Source organism: Oryctolagus cuniculus, chromosome 14 (genome assembly GCF_051225735.1).
Source record: "Oryctolagus cuniculus isolate XC-2025 breed Fujian yellow rabbit chromosome 14, ASM5122573v1, whole genome shotgun sequence".
Classification (NCBI taxonomy): domain Eukaryota; kingdom Metazoa; phylum Chordata; class Mammalia; order Lagomorpha; family Leporidae; genus Oryctolagus; species Oryctolagus cuniculus.
The window spans coordinates 81,111,436-81,126,812 of record NC_142880.1 but is presented as its reverse complement, the minus strand read 5'-3'; the positions used below and the strand labels follow the sequence as shown (position 1 = coordinate 81,126,812).

The 15,377-nt window shown below is 44.6% G+C and overlaps 1 protein-coding gene across 6 annotated transcripts in view; it reads left to right on the top strand.

Annotated features, from left to right (window-relative positions):
• The first annotated feature begins 3,408 nt into the window (after positions 1-3,408).
• The window catches only part of PDE4D (phosphodiesterase 4D), a 1,644,269-nt gene continuing 1,632,300 nt past the window's right edge, over positions 3,409-15,377 (top strand). For 4 of the 6 annotated variants that reach the window (XM_008262244.5, XM_089313185.1, XM_089313188.1 and 1 more), the window contains exon 1: positions 9,394-9,871. The gene's annotated coding sequence lies outside the window, so the exon portion shown is untranslated. Of the gene's footprint in view, positions 3,499-9,393; positions 9,872-10,708; positions 10,754-15,377 lie in introns of those variants that run through there. The other 2 variants (XM_070056730.2, XM_089313190.1) reach the window with 2 other exon arrangements.

Here is a 15,377-nt window from a genome sequence, read left to right as displayed (position 1 = left end):
TGTACCTCCTGACACAAAGCCACCACCACTAATGACTCCTAGGCCATTTTCCTAAATATGCTTATCCAGGTGTTCAGGCCCAATGTGAGCTATTTATCGTTTGGCCCAAGCGGTTACCTAAAGAGTTCGGAAAACTACTTTCAAATTTCAAAGGTGGAGAAGGCTGCTTTTCTAGGTGCACTAATCTTGGAATCAGCCTTTGGGTGTTGGGTGAAATATTGCCTTTGCTGGGGTTTGGCAAGGGCTTCATGATGTGACCTGCATGAATATAATGGAGTGGGCATTCATGCCATTGCATGGCTAATTGGCTGCTTATCTTTGGTCATGTGGGACCACTCATTCCTGTGCTTTTGTCTAAATGAAGTGAGATAGGGCAGCCCTTGTGAAGGTCTCCTGGTTCCATTTGGAGTTCAGCTGGGAGTTCTCCTGGGAGCCCAGGACTGCCACATGGCCAGGTTTGGTTTTCTTCAGCCGCGGTCTGAAATTCCTGAATCCGAACAGAGAGGATTGAATAAATGAAGCTAATTTTACAAGCGGTGTTTGGAGCAGATGCTGGAGACCACCAGAGCTGGCTATCAGCCCTGCTTTGCTTCTTGGATTTGGTCAGATGAAGGTTCTTCAAAAACATCATGGAAAATGTGTATTATGGAAATACTACGTGTGGATTTCAATTTTCCCCCCTTATTTGAAAGAGTTACAGAGAGAAAGAGAGAGACAGAGAGGGAGGGACAGAGAGATCTTGCATCTATGGTTCCCTCCCTAGATGGCTGCAATGGCCAGGGCTGGGCCAGGCTGAAGTCAGAAGCCAGGAGCTTTGTCTGGAGGTCTTCCTCGTGGGTGGCAGGGACCCAAACACCTGGGCCTTCTTCCACTGCTGCTTTTTTCAGTCCATGAGCAGGGAGCTGAATTGAAAGTGGAGTGAGGCCAGCGCTGTGCCATAGTGGGTAGAGCTGCCACCTGCAGTGCTAGCATCCCATATGGGCGCTGGTTCGAGTCCTGGCTGGCCCTGTTCCAATCCAGTTCTCCGTTATGGTGTGGGGAAGCAGTAGAAGATGGCCTAAGTCCTTGGGCCCCTGCACCCACGTGGGAGACCTCGAAGAAGTTCCTGGCTCCTGGCTTAGGATTGACACAGCTCTGGTCATTGCAGCCAATTGAGGAGTGAACCAGTGGATGGACACCCCACCCCCTCTCTCTGCTTCTCCTTCTCTGTCTGTGTAATTCTGACTTTCAAGTAAATAAATAAATCTTTAAAAAAAAAGTGGAGCAAGCAGGACATGAACTGGTACCCATATGGGATGCCTGTGTCACAGGCAGCAGCTTCACCTGCTTTGCCACAACACTGGCCCAAGACTTATCTTTTAATTCCAGTTTTGCATGAATTTTTAAAGTCCCCCTGTTCTTTCTTGAGCAGATGAGCCGAACAGCCTGACATTATCCCTGAAGCCCTCTGTCCCAGCCAGCCAGAACCATACCCAGCCTTAGAAACTGAAATGTTGACCGTCATGTGACTCAGGACCCCTTTTGCACAAGTCCTGGGCCTGGGGTGAGGCCACTACTCTTGTCTCAATGCCTTTCAATATGATCTTGGTTCCTTGGGAGGCAGAATCAATGTCATGAGCTCTGAAGACTCAGCTCGGGCTCTGTTTTACCTCTGCCCTTTGTCCTCCGGTGGGATGAGCTCTGCGCAGGGAGCCAGGGCACTAACATTTGCCAGTGGATTTTAGACATGTTCATTTTCATCTATTATCTTGTTGGCCTTCAGATGAAGGCATTTCCAAGCTGGGTCTCAGCACAGTCTATGAGGCTTTGTGATCTACCTCTGCTAGAGGCCCAGAAATGTATACATGGTGAGTGTGTGTGCCCTGCTTCCGGGGGTATTCCTCCCAACTCTTCTTGGCTCCTTTTCTGTTTTCCAGATTTCTCTGTGTAGAAGAACAAGATTAAGTTAAAATAGATCATTGTTTCTTATAAGATAAACTGCTGCTGATAACATTAGGGATGACCTATTTCTGAAGTAGTCAGCCAAGGAGAGGTTTACGGCTTTCTTTTCTTTAGACTTAACCAGTTTTCCTTCTTGGAACATGTTTTATGGAACTTGACTAATCATCCTGGCAATATGTTATCAAAGACTTCTTGGCTGTGGATCAAAGTCTCCCATACCCAGCCCAGCAGCTCTGCAGAGCCCAGACAATGTGAAAACAGCAAGGGGTGGAAGAAAACACTTGCAGTGACTCTTGGAGGTGGACTCTAATAGAAAATAGAGAGGATAAGGATACTTATTTCTGGAAGAATTGCAAGTGACAAATATGTAGGAAAAGATGTCTAGACTTGTTGAGGGTAAAAGAAATGCAAATACAAATAACAGGGCTCTCATTCCCTCCCTGTCAGTTTGGCAGAAATGCTAATGGTTAAACCTGGGGTGTCTGTTTAACACTTATGCAGCTACCGGTTACAACCTTTAGGAGGGCAGGTGGCTGATAGTTACTGAAACATAACAGATATCTTCTGTTTGCTCAAGAATTGTCAGTGTAGCATTTCTCCTAGGAGATAACTGTTCACAAAAGCATATTCATGGGGAAAACTAGGAATAACTTCGGTGTTTATCACTAGGAGATCAGCATAGTAAAATATGATAAATACCTACTGTGAGATCCTGAATAGTCACTAAAAATGGTGGCATACAGCTTCATATATGGACATGAGAAATTATTCAGTGATACACAGCAGGGTATGAAACAGAATATTCCCATTTATATAAAGTTGTATTAATAAAAAAATGTGGGTTGTTCACTTAACTCAGAACAGGAAGAATTTGAGGCTGTTTTAATTTCCTTTCTTACTTAACTCCCAGTTCTGCCATTTGTCAACTCTGTATTCTCAGGGTAGGTTACATGACCTTTCTTGCTTTTGGTGAAAATGGGGATAATAACATGGACTTCTTGGAGGTTACTATGAAAATAAAGCAATCAAACACATGTCAAGCACCTGGAATGGAGTACCAAAAAAAAAAAAAAAAAAAAACCAACAAAGCTTTTTTTCTCTTTTTCATTCACAGTTTTCATTTTTCTCTTCTTATATGAGTACAAACAGCTGTGTTGCTTTGCCCACGATTCAAAGCTAAGTGGGCTTTGAATAGCTTCCATTTATTTTAATGCAGGAAGGGCCATCGTTCCAAATATGTGGAACAGTGTTTTCCTAAGGCTGCAGTCTGTCAGAAAAAGGCCATATTGAGTCATTGTTTCCTGAAGCCAAGAGAGGCGATTGAGTGACTGCTGCTGATGGGCAGCCTAAAATAATATCTCCTTCTTGTCATCCCCCGGCAGTTGAAGTCCCAGTGACTTTGGATAGATCTCCGGCTTCCCTCTGGGTTTGGAAGAACAAAGCTTTTTTTATTTATGCTCTTAAACAACAGAGCTTTGTCCTCTCCTCAGGAGCATGCAAACCAAACAGAAGATTTCCTGAAGGGCATCCCATCTGCGGGAGGAGTGATTCCAAGAGGTGAGTAGACCTGCTGGGCCCACCCACATCCTCAGCAAAGGGGAAGAGCCAGGACTCAGAGGAGCCCAACAGCCAATCAGGTTTGGAGTTGGGTGCTCCTAGAGGGAGCTAACACGGCTGGACTCCGCCATTGTGAAACTCCTTGTTCACATGGATCTGCTGTGTTCTACAAAATAAACGAGGAACCTTTGGCTTTGCTTTCTGTGTCTGAAGCAAAGAATGAAAAATACAGTTATCTTGAGTGTTCTTGTTCTTTTGGACTTTCTAGTCTGTAGGTAATTATTTCAAATAGTCCATCTCTTCGGAGCTATGGATGCTATGGAATAGGGAGTACCCGGGGCTCAGTGGTTCTCATCAGAGGTTGAAAATTCTTGCAAGGCTGTCCCTGTCCTCGCCTGTGTCTATCTTTGTACTTCTCTTCCCTGCACTACAACATCTGGCTTGCAACCACACTGCCACACCTGTGTACAGCCTTAACTTAGCAATAAGTCAAGTCAAAGTAGAATGTATGGGTTTGGGGCCATTTCTGATTCTTTATAATTATAGTTAGAAAATGTGGAGAAATTGGAACATTCCAGACTTTGTGTTAAGCAGTTTGCATGCCCTGTTTTGATATTTCTCAAGAAGTATTCTGAGGGTGACTGACTTACAAGCATGGGGATGGGATGGAGGTGGGCACATAACTGCAGATTGCTGGTCTTCATGCCGGGTCTATGGCATCAGTGTCCTGTAGAGAGAGCCCGGGAGCTACCCCATAAACAAGCACCTTGGGAAATCCTTTCACTCATGAAGTTCAAGAGCCACAGTGTTTTATGGCGCACATGTGACTCACGCATAATCTGTTTTCCTTCCACTCCTCTGATTTCTGTGATTTCATTCTCATGGCAAAAACTAAATAAACAAAAAGAACAAAGTCCTATGGACCGTGCGACCCAGAGCCACCCGACTGGCTGTAGTTGCTGCTGATTACAAATGCATCCATGGCTAAACTGCTTTTGAGGGACAGTGTGTGGCATTTACCACTCTTTATTTATTTATTTATTTATTTATTTATTTTTGACAGGCAGAGTGGACAGTGAGAGAGAGAGACAGAGAGAAAGGTCTTCCTTTGCCGTTGGTTCACCTTCCAATGGCCACCACAGCCGACGCACCGTGCTGATCCGAAGCCAGGAGCCAGGTGTTTATCCTGGTCTCCCATGGCGGTGCAGGGCCCAAGCACTTGGGCCATCCTCCACTGCACTCCCTGGCCACAGCAGAGAGCTGGCCTGGAAGAGGGGCAACCGGGACAGAATCCAGCGCCCCGACCGGGACTAGAACCTGGTGTGCCGGTGCCGCAAGGCGGAGGATTAGCCTATTGAGCTGCGGCGCCGGCCAGCATTTACCACTCTTGTGGGTGAGTGAGGGAGTGAGGAATCTTTCCTTGCTCGATGGTGGCCTATGCCTTCGATGGGGGCAGGCAGGCTTACAGAGCCACAGTGCTGGGTCTCATGGGTGGTTGTAAAAGTTGTGTAGCCATGCGTGGCAGCCCCTGCAGAGAACGTGGCACAGAACTGTGCACCCTGGCTGACCTGCTCCGGGGAGGAGATGGTGGTAACTCGGTGGATTCCCAGCCCTGCTTGCCTTCTGTACATCGTTGTTGTCATGCTCCATGAGGCCTGATGTGTTCACTGGTGGGTTATTTCTTGGTTCTTGGCTTTCTTTCTAGCAAGCCCCTATGAAAATGAAATGCCATTGAAAGATGGCGGGAGCATTTAATCCTGCATTCAGACTGCTGCTTTACTCTGCTGCTCTGGGGAAGGCACACAAAACGGTTCTTTTGCAGGGAGGGGTGGCGGGGAGGGGCCCTTTGTGGCCACTTTGGTAGAGTAAGCCGGGGGACACAGGGAGACTGTCTTTCTGGGGAGGGGACAGAAGTGAGTGGGAGAAGAGTTAAAGATAAACCAGCCCCACATCTCAGTCCTGAGAGTCACTATCCAGAACGCCCTGTTTCATAAAATTCTCCCCCTTTCCCATGTCCCCCTTTGCAGTGGACACATAGTTCTGGGTAACTGTCCCGTTGGTGACAGAACAGGACTGTGGCTGTTCTGCAGGTGCTGGACCTCAGTGGCACAAGTGGGCTCTGGGAGGAAGACGCAGGATCCCCTTCTGTGGGTGAACTGGCAGAGGGGCAGGGGCAGAAAACCTCCCACCCCTGAGCCCGGGACACTCTCTACCCCTAATGCGTTCTGCCAGGGCAGGATCATGGGAATGACGATTAGCTGAGACTTAGACATAGTGGGAGGGGGCAGAGTAGAAGTCTGCTTGGAGAGGAAAGCAGGGTAGACTTCCACTCTCAGTTGTTCGTTCATTCATTCATTCATCCGCTTGTGAATGGTCTTCACCCTTATCTCCCTCCACTCCCACATAAACCACCACCAGGCACATCTGAGTGCTTCCAGCTCCTGAGAGTCCATGCTCTCACACAGAGCTGGGCTTCTGCACTTGCAGCCCCTCTCTCTGCACAGCCTCCCAGCACCCCAGTAAGGTCCAAGGAAAATGTTCTCCTTCCCTGGACTCCCCTTATCCTCCTCTCCACGGAGTAAATGAACGAACCAGCATAAATTAGCACTAAAGGACTAACAACCACTGGGAAAACTGTAGGTCGGGGAGGGGACATTTTCAGTTTAGAAAAATTAAAAGAAGCCTTTAAAATGAAATATAGGGCACTTTTGCAAGATAAAACTTCTAGTAACATCAAGTGTGAAGCTTCATACACCCACAGACAAGCTCCCGGCTAGAGTGAGAGCACCGCCTCCTGTCTCAGTCAGCAAGTGTTACAGAAATGCAAGGACCTCATGGGTCGGAGCTCGGGTGGGGGCCCAGCACGGAGATGTCTACATACTGCGTACAACAAGTTGTGATGGGTGTTAGAATCTTCTCACATGCATTATAGCATGATTCCAAATGTTTGTGCTCTTAGAAGAGACTGAATTTAAACAGTAACAAAACCTCATCAACTCCAAATTCCCCCCATGTGCCAAGAGCAAATCTGAGTTTGAGCTCATGTGCCCAAATAAAGCATGTTTTATCTGAACCAAGAAAGAAGCTTAATCCTTACAGCTACCACAGACCCACAGGTCTGGTCCCATGCCTTTTATTTTCAATTAAAACATTTTTGTTAAGGCGAGGCAGGCCTTCTTGCTGTCATTTTTCCAAGCAACTATTTTTCTTTGAGTTTACAGCAGAAGGTTCTGGTTCCAAGTATAGCCATTGGAATTGTCATTTGTTCCCTACTAGGGAACGGGTCCCAGGGTTTAGGGTTTCTTTAGGCAGAGTCTTGCATTGTGAAAATAAGGGGCCTGTTTATCCATGTGGCCTGGAATGGAGCTCAGGTCCTGCCAGTCCTAATTGGTTTGACACGCTAACGTGGTGGGTTTGGATGCTTCCTATGGTTTCTCATAGGGTTGGCTCCATAAACTGCAGGGCCAGGCTAATTAGCTTATGGGCCCAGAAATCATCCTTGGCTCAGGTTTTAGGACACTTTTTAGTCAACCATAGCTGCTGTGAGACTTGAGATTCAGTTCTTGGTTCAGCAAAGCATTTGCGTTCTTTAGTTACTTTTATCAGGATCATTTTAATTCTTGTCTGTGGGGCTGAGATCAAGGAAGTATGAGCAGGAACTGAACTCAGCTGTTTGGGTGACCCTTGGATACCATAAGCTTCTTAGACAGAGCCGGATGACACAGCCACCAAATAGTAATTGATGGTGTTGACAGGAGGGAGCCTCTCCAGCCAGAACCTGCTAATACAAGTCCTGGGGAATTGAGAAGGGTGCCTATCTGCTGTGAACAGACTACACATTCCATTAACAACGTTAGGCAGGAGAAGATGATAGTATTGGTGTGTATGTATTTTCAGGTTCCTCCTCCATTGCTTTGTTTTTAATAGGCTAAAGACTGAATGCAAACAGTATAGTGGACTCATGTTGGATGGTTAAGAGACATTGCTTATTTAGTTTCAGTGTGGGCTTTCCTCTGCTATGGGAGGACTCCAGGTACTACATATTAAAGTCGCTAGCAAACGTCAAGTCACAATAAAATGTCTCAAGGTATCATGACTAGTAAGATTAAGAGGGGAAAGCAGTTCTGGTATTTCATGAACTTCATGGATGTGTTCTCGGGTGAAACTTACTGACAGGTGAACAGCTTAAAGTCCAGTCAAAAACAACCGTTTAGTTTTTGTAAGGCTCAGGGAGCCAGGGGGCCAGGTGGTAACTAAGTGGGGAGCTGACAGAGAATAGAAATGCCATGGAAGCTTCAACTCAAAGACTTGGTAGGTGGTTGTTGGCCATGTCTTGGGGAGTAGCGAAATGGTTTTCTTTGAGTGGTAGGAGGTGAGGTCCTCCTGTGGGAAACTTCTGGGCATGAATACATGTGAAATGACTTCTGTGCCAGAGTATTCATGGTCTTGACTGTTGACAGAGATTTGGACATGGGCATTCAAGGACATTCTAATGGAATTTGATTAAGAAGCTGAGTATCAAAGAGTTCTGTGTTGAGAATTCAATGACAACTTTACCTTAAGAGATGGTTTTCCATTTCAGACTAAATAATCTATGTTAATGTGAGTAAAAAGACAGCAATTCTAACGAGTGGCTTCCTGAGAAGTTTCCATTCTCACATGGTCACCATAGGCAGCAGTGCTGTCAAATAAACAAAGGTTAATGAAATAAAAAGCGAAAGAGAGCAGAAATAGTCTTCCCTGGCTAGCCACAAATTGGACAACCCGAAGAGTAAACGCTGGAAGGAAATTGCCAATGAATTACTTTTTCTATAATCTGTGCACAGCTCTATTGTTCTTGGTGTCAAATCTCAAGTTGAATTTGGTCAATTACCTACAGCCTGCAAGAAGTGGGTAAATGTCTCCTCTATCACCGCTGTTAATATCTCAGCACTAAACAAAGCAAGTTTTCCTTCCTCACTTCTTCCTTTGGGAGCTCCCAAGTCCAACAGCACAAATGCAACATTCTGTAGGTTCTCTTGTCACTTTGCAAGCACCACGATGGATGTGGTTCTTGAGACGTTTACTCCAGAGATTTTGTTGTTGTTCTTTATGGTACACTAGCTACAAAACTTGTTAAAGAAACACTTTGCTGAGGGCTCCGGAGGACCTGTCATTAGTTGAAGTCGAAATATCAAAGGGGTGTAATGTTGGGGTCTGTCTATGCTAATGTCGGTTTTATTTTTTTGCTTTCTGATTTTAGTCACTTGTATGATAATTTAGACTTAAAAATTTCACCGACAAATCCTTTAATAACTGCAAATTTAGCAAGTGTGCTATCCAAAGCAGCTGATATAAATAGTATTTAAAATGTAATGAGAAATTAGGAAAATCTTGTAAAAAAAATTAGGTGAAACTTGGGCCACTGCCCACTCTCTTAGGATTCTGAGGCTCCTCTGCCTGAACCCTCCCTCCATGGAACATTCTTCCATGGCCCCAGTGCCAAGGGCCGAGGGAGCTGGGCAAGCAACTCCTCTTCCTCATGTGCTCTGGGACTTGTTACTGCCTTTTCAGACATGAAAGGCGTCTAACTGTGCTCCCGGGACCCCTTCCGTCCCCTCCCCACGGCAGCCCCAGCACTTGGGTTTCTGGGGGTGGGTGAAAAAGCTGCCTATCTGGAAAGGTCGCTCTAAAACTGTTCTGGAAAATTCTCTCACTTTAGTTCCAAGTTTATTTCAGATCCATTCAAGCCTCTGTCTGCTCCGACTTAATAACAGGGCCATCCTTGAGAAGGATAGAATAGAGAGAGGTAAAATGAAATCGAAGGCTGTCTCTTGGCCCAAGCGCTTGAATGCATCTCGTTTTCACTCGGCGTTATTCCTACTAAAAATAAAAGGGAAAGGCGAACGTTACCTCAGCCTTGGCTGCCGGAGTTGCCCTTTGGCGGCTGGGCTGGCTCTGGTCCTTTAATTGCCGGCACGGTCGGAATTGCCAAGCCAGGAAAATATCCTGCTCCAGGTGCGGCCGCGTTGATCCCAGATCACCTGCACCTCTTGCCCCGAGACAATGAAGCTGTGCTTTTTCCTCTGGCCTCTTCAGGCAAAGCGATTCCAGATAAGCAGATTATTGTGTGGAATATCTCATCTATGTGTTCCAGCGCAGCCCTTCCAGCTTCCCAGAGCCAGTTAGACTTGTTATGAGGAGCTAAGTGATTGGCTGGGTCTGGGGCTCGGTTTCAGAGATTATAGCCCCGCGCTGGGGAAGCACGAGCCTATGGTTGCGTGGTCTGGGGCCTGCCAGTTCCTGTCTTAATGCACGTGCAGTCGTAACTGAGTGCTAGCACGGCCTTGGATGTTTCTGTCCTAAATAGCTGACATTGCATCTTCAAGACTGTGTGAGTAATCCTGACTTTTTTTTTTTTTTAACTCAGTAAATTAATTACACGCCCTGGGAGGGAGTGAGATCGTTTGTAGAAAAGACTGAACTAGCAGATGATTCGTTTTCAAGGTGCTGTGCTGTCTGTTATCAAGTTCAATGCGATGAGACCTGGCAGGTTTTCTGTTCCCCTGCCCCCCGCTCTCCAGCTTTGTGCTATGAATCACAATCACACTGCATTGGAGGAGGCTGTTGGATGCATTTGCTAGTCCTGCTTGTTTTATGGGGTCAGTAAAGTGATAAAAATCCAACATGATTAGCTTAAAACAGGATGCTGGTGTCAGAGCAACGGCTCAGAGAGCTGTGGAGTTCGGTGGGTTGCCAGGTTTCCCACCCCCACCAAGCAAAACGAGCATGGGCAGCAAATGAACATTAATCCTTTTGGGACACAGGTGCACAGCAGTTAGTGTATGGGAAAGGAAAAGAAAAAGAAAATGACGGCAGGAATATTTTATTGTAACCTGAAGCTGATTTAAGATGTAGACGATGAACAGCTAAAAAAGAATGTGTGTACAAAAATGTGCTTTGGTGTTCTGTTTATGTGGTCCAGCAATGAATGAGAAACCATGGGCTTGTTTTGAAAATCCTTATAAGAAGTACATTAAATACTCACAGACACAGCGTAACAGAAGAAAGTATGTGGGTTGGAATTTGTGGTTGGAGCAGATCAAATTATCTCAGGAAGCCGCGGTTAGGTTTGTGTATTCGCTGGGGGTGACATTAGTTGCTAACAAGGTTTAAGATAAAGCTGGAGTGGATTGAAATGAGAAAGTAAAGCCCATGACTGTTTTATTACCTTCTATAGCATGCACAGCAGGACAGGAGTGCCGGGTACAGACGGGTAAATGTCACCAGTTCATATTTTACTTTTAAATCTGTATTGATTTCTCCTAGCTTGTGATAAAAAAGACTTTTGCTTATGAAATTAGTGCTTAGGAATATTTCTTCTCTCTCCCGAATACTACTTGTACTTTTTCTCAGTACGGTGCAAAGCTAGGGCATTTCTTACAATCTGGGATTGTTTTTCACATTGCTTTCTGTCTAATTTTTCCTCCTCAGACTGGAAGGTATAAATGTCTGTTCATATCACAAGAATAAATCAGTTGAGCAGTTTTTGTCATGATGAGCTCCTGTAGCAATTATAAACTTCTAATGGCCATAATAATCAGTTGCCAATTCCTATAAAACTAACATTTAAAGACTCAAGACAGTTTATTTTTGTTTGTACCTATTTAAATGACTGACATGATTTAGCTAGCAGGAAACAAATCTTATTATGGGTTGGCAAAGTTTTATGTTTAGATTGCACTGGAAATGCAAAGTTTTGTTCTTAACAATATTTTCACTTTCTGAACTACAATCTCTTTTAGATTACAATAGTGGATAAAGTCTATAAGAAAAAAGAAAATTAATCAACATCAAATCCTTTTCTGTACCCACCAGATCTGTGTAAAACAGTTCTAAAGAAATGCAAGTATAATATATTCTTTTAGAAACCTACCTTAGATGAAATGGTACAATGGTTCTTTTATTGAGACAGAATAGCGAGTTCATTTATTGAGTTTCTATGGCCATAGACACTAGTAGTAACAGCTGACTCATTCTTGGTATGCATTCCTAACTGTGGTGGAGAAAGCACATCTATAAAAGGACTATAATCTTACCCTCGAGGTGGTTTAGGGCCACCCACTAGTAAGGAGTGATGGTCGCGGGGGAAAGTTGCCTTATCGTAACTTGCTTTTGACTTGTAATTCAGCTCCCGGCCTTTGAGCCTCAGTCTTGCCTTCTTGGTGCAGCACTCCCTCCCTCCCTCCCATCCTGTCCTGGCTCCATTCTTCACATGACCGCGCTTAGGCTTTCATTTACTGGATTTGAAGGAAAGTGACTACTGCTTGTTAGCCATCAGTGCTGGGCTGCTTATGCAGTGTGGAGAAGAATGAAAATCAGGGCTGTGGCACCTGGGCGGGTGTATGTGTGCATAGACTGTTTACTTTTGTATTGGTGCTTCCTCGGGACTTTCAGCTCCTCAGTTCTCCTGGAGATGCCAGGGCTGCGTCTTTCTTGGGCAAGGACAGGCCATGAGGAAGTGGAGTCCAGGGCCAGCAGGTGCTCTGTGGGCAGTGTATTGTGAGTGAGCCACTGTGGGCAGAGGACAATCTCTCTAAAATGGCAGGCAGTGATCTTCTCTCTACTCTCTATTTTCTGAAACAATTTTTGTCAGACTGTGGAAATTCTTTTACAGATAAGCTTTGGTAACACTGTGCATGTCTGCCATAGACAGATGGGTTTGACACAAGATGTATCCAAAAAGGAATGTATTACATCATGAACTTGCTAAGTGTTCTTGAATACACACTGGCATTTGGAAACTATTAACACTACCTACTAAAGCAATGACATAAATCCAAATTAAAAAAAATCATTTTGTGATTGGATTACATATTCTAGTTTTTTTAAAAATGAATTTTGTTTTTGGAAAAACTTGATCTTCCCCAAGACATTTTTCTTGTGTTATATATAGGACTAATCTGATTGCTTAATCTTGCCCAAGAATTTAATTATTCCTAGCTGATGTTTTCTTTTTTAAAAATTTATTTTGATTTTATTTCAAAGGCAGAGAGACAGATAGACACACAGATATTCCATCTACTGGTTCATTCCCCAAATACCTGCAAAAGCTAGGGCTAGACAAGGCCAAAGCCAAGAGTCTGGAACTCAATCTAGGTCTCTCAAGTACTTGAGCCATCATTCAGTGCCTCCCAGGACGCACATTAGTAGGAAGCTGGAATCGGAGGCAGAGCCAGGACTCAAATCCAGGCACTCTGAGATGGGATGTGGCTACCCAAGTGGCAGCTTAGCCACTGCACCAAACGCTCTCCCCTTGGTGTGTCCTCTTGATGCAAACACAAGATACATGAGGCTGCTGGCAGCACAACATAGCACACTTTTTTACAGCAAAGATTTTTAAAATAGGAATGCACTCTAAAATAATGATAAAAATGTAATAAAGACGTAAACCAGTGACGTAGGCATTTATTAACATTACCAAGTATTCTGTACTCTACATGATTACATACTTTTATATGACTGGCAGTGCAGGTCTATGTACACCAAAATCACCATAGACACATGAGTGGCACATGTGATATGATACGACAACTGCAGCATCACTAGAGGACAGAAGTAGTTCACCTCCATCTTATATGACAACTGTCATACATGCAGGTGGTCACTGAGATGCTGTGTGTTACAGGACAGAATCTGTGCATACTTCTGTAGAACTGTGACCCAGCCTAGCTGACGTTTTCAAAAGAGTTGTTGTCTCACCTTGAGCGTGTTTTAAAGAAAGCAGAGCAAAAACAAATATCCCCCTTTCTCAAAGAAAAAGCAGACCACAAAGGAGTTAAATGCTTTAGGGGTGTATCATTTCCCCCTTTTGTGCAGCAAAATACTACCCACAGGTGGAGGAGGAACTTTCATTGAATTTCAAGAAAATTAATTATTCCATGTTCATTATACAGTATCAGCAGGTGATAAAATTCCCCCCATATTGATTATCAGCTGAAATTGTGTTCCTCTATTCATTTCTGATTTCAAGGAGCAGAATGTCTTAGCCAATTTTGGCATCAGTGGCATCTTGCTCAGTTCTTGAAATTTTTCTGTTTCAATCCATGCCTGGAAAATGAAAATAATGATATGCATTCTGATATTTTACAAGATTGGCAAATATCAAATCACTTTGAGGAAGGGCTTGTGAGAGAACATTTTAATGAAGAATTTGTCATGGGCCTTACAACCATATTATTACAGCAGCTCACCGCAGCAGGGGGAGCATCCTTTATTTCTCAAGGCATATTCATAGTAATGGATAATACTATAAAGGCAAAGAAAGGGGACTGTTATCATGGCACAGCAGGTAAGGCTGCCATCTGTGATGCCGGCATCCCATATGGGCACTGGTTTGAGTCCTGGCTGCTCTACTTCTGATTCATCTCCCCACTAATGAACCTGGGAAAGCAGTGGAGAATGACCCAAATACTTGGGCTCCTGCACCTATGTGGGAGACCCCAAGGAAGCTCCTGGCTCCTGGGTTTGGACTGGCCTAGCTTTGGCCATTGTGGCAAGCGAACCAGTGGTTGGAAGATCTGTCTGACTCTCCTTCTCTCTAACTCTGCCTTTCAAACAAATAAATAAATCTTAAAAAAAAAAAAAAAAAAAGAAAGTCTTCAGTATTTGACCTTGAAAAGTTATGGCAGCTTTTGGAGTCTCAATCCTTTGTCTTTTACTTGACTATTAAAATGCCTATAGGTTTACTACAGGTAAATGCAGCACTACGTTAAAATGTGTTTGTTAAACTTCTAAGGTTTACTAATTGCAAAGATTATATATGCAACCCTTGCCAGCAAATCAATAAGGAGGATTTACTGTCGCTCCCCGTCTTCGTGGAGGAACGACACAGGACCCTGCATTGTTCTTTCGTCTGCTCGGCCCTCCCAGGGTTTGCTGCTGGTTCTTCCCGGGTTGGCTACCGACCCTTCCACCTCCGTGGAAGGGCGGTTCCCCCTAGCCACTTTCCCCACTTCCGCGGGGGAGCGGCACACCGCCGGCCGGCTCTCTCAGGGGCTGCACAGGTGTTCCTCTTAGATGTTCCCCTTAGATGTTCCTGGTGCATGCCGTCTCTCTCCTCCTTTATAGTCCTCTTCCACCAATCCCAACTCTGCTACCCACAAAGCCGAGTACGCTGCTCTCCTCCAATCAGGAGCAGGTCCTACAGTTTATTGGTTGAACTGGAGGCAGCTGTGTAGAAGCTGTTACTCCCTTCTCAGCGCCATATTGTGGGAAAGCAGATGCATAGAATAAGTCTTAATTCCAGTAACTTAGTCTAGTCCGAGTTGCTCCCAGTTGCTCCCCACATTTACGAATGATCAGTTTCTAACATGGAAAATATCAGATGCATTTTTATTGGTTAGTCTGATTAACATTCTAAACCATGGCTGCTTCCCTCAAACAGGACGGATTTTCTTGGTTCAGTTTCTGCCATCACTTTCCTTCCACTTACATACAGCATTAAGCCAATAGTTAGATAAGCATTCCTTTCCTGGCCTGTGTTAAAACTGCTAATGATAAAGTTTGAGAGGACACAGTTGCTTTATAGGGAAAAGTAGGCTTGAAACTTTAGGCTGACAAATGTGCTTGGGATTTTTCATTTCTGTCTTCCTCTCTTTGTTGAATTTTACTAATGGAATCATTTGCTAAGTTTTACGGCCCTATGTATTCCTAGGTCTTTTTATACCAGGAACAAAACGAGTGGTCAAAATGACTTTGCATGACCTAGCAGTTTTAACTTCCCCGTTGTTGGCTGGTGCTGCTTTGGAAGACCCCTGTGCTTTCTGGAAGGGTGGCTGCAGCTGTGTCCTGCGCTTCGGCTGCTGGAGCTCACGGCTGCTATAACTGAATCTTTTTAA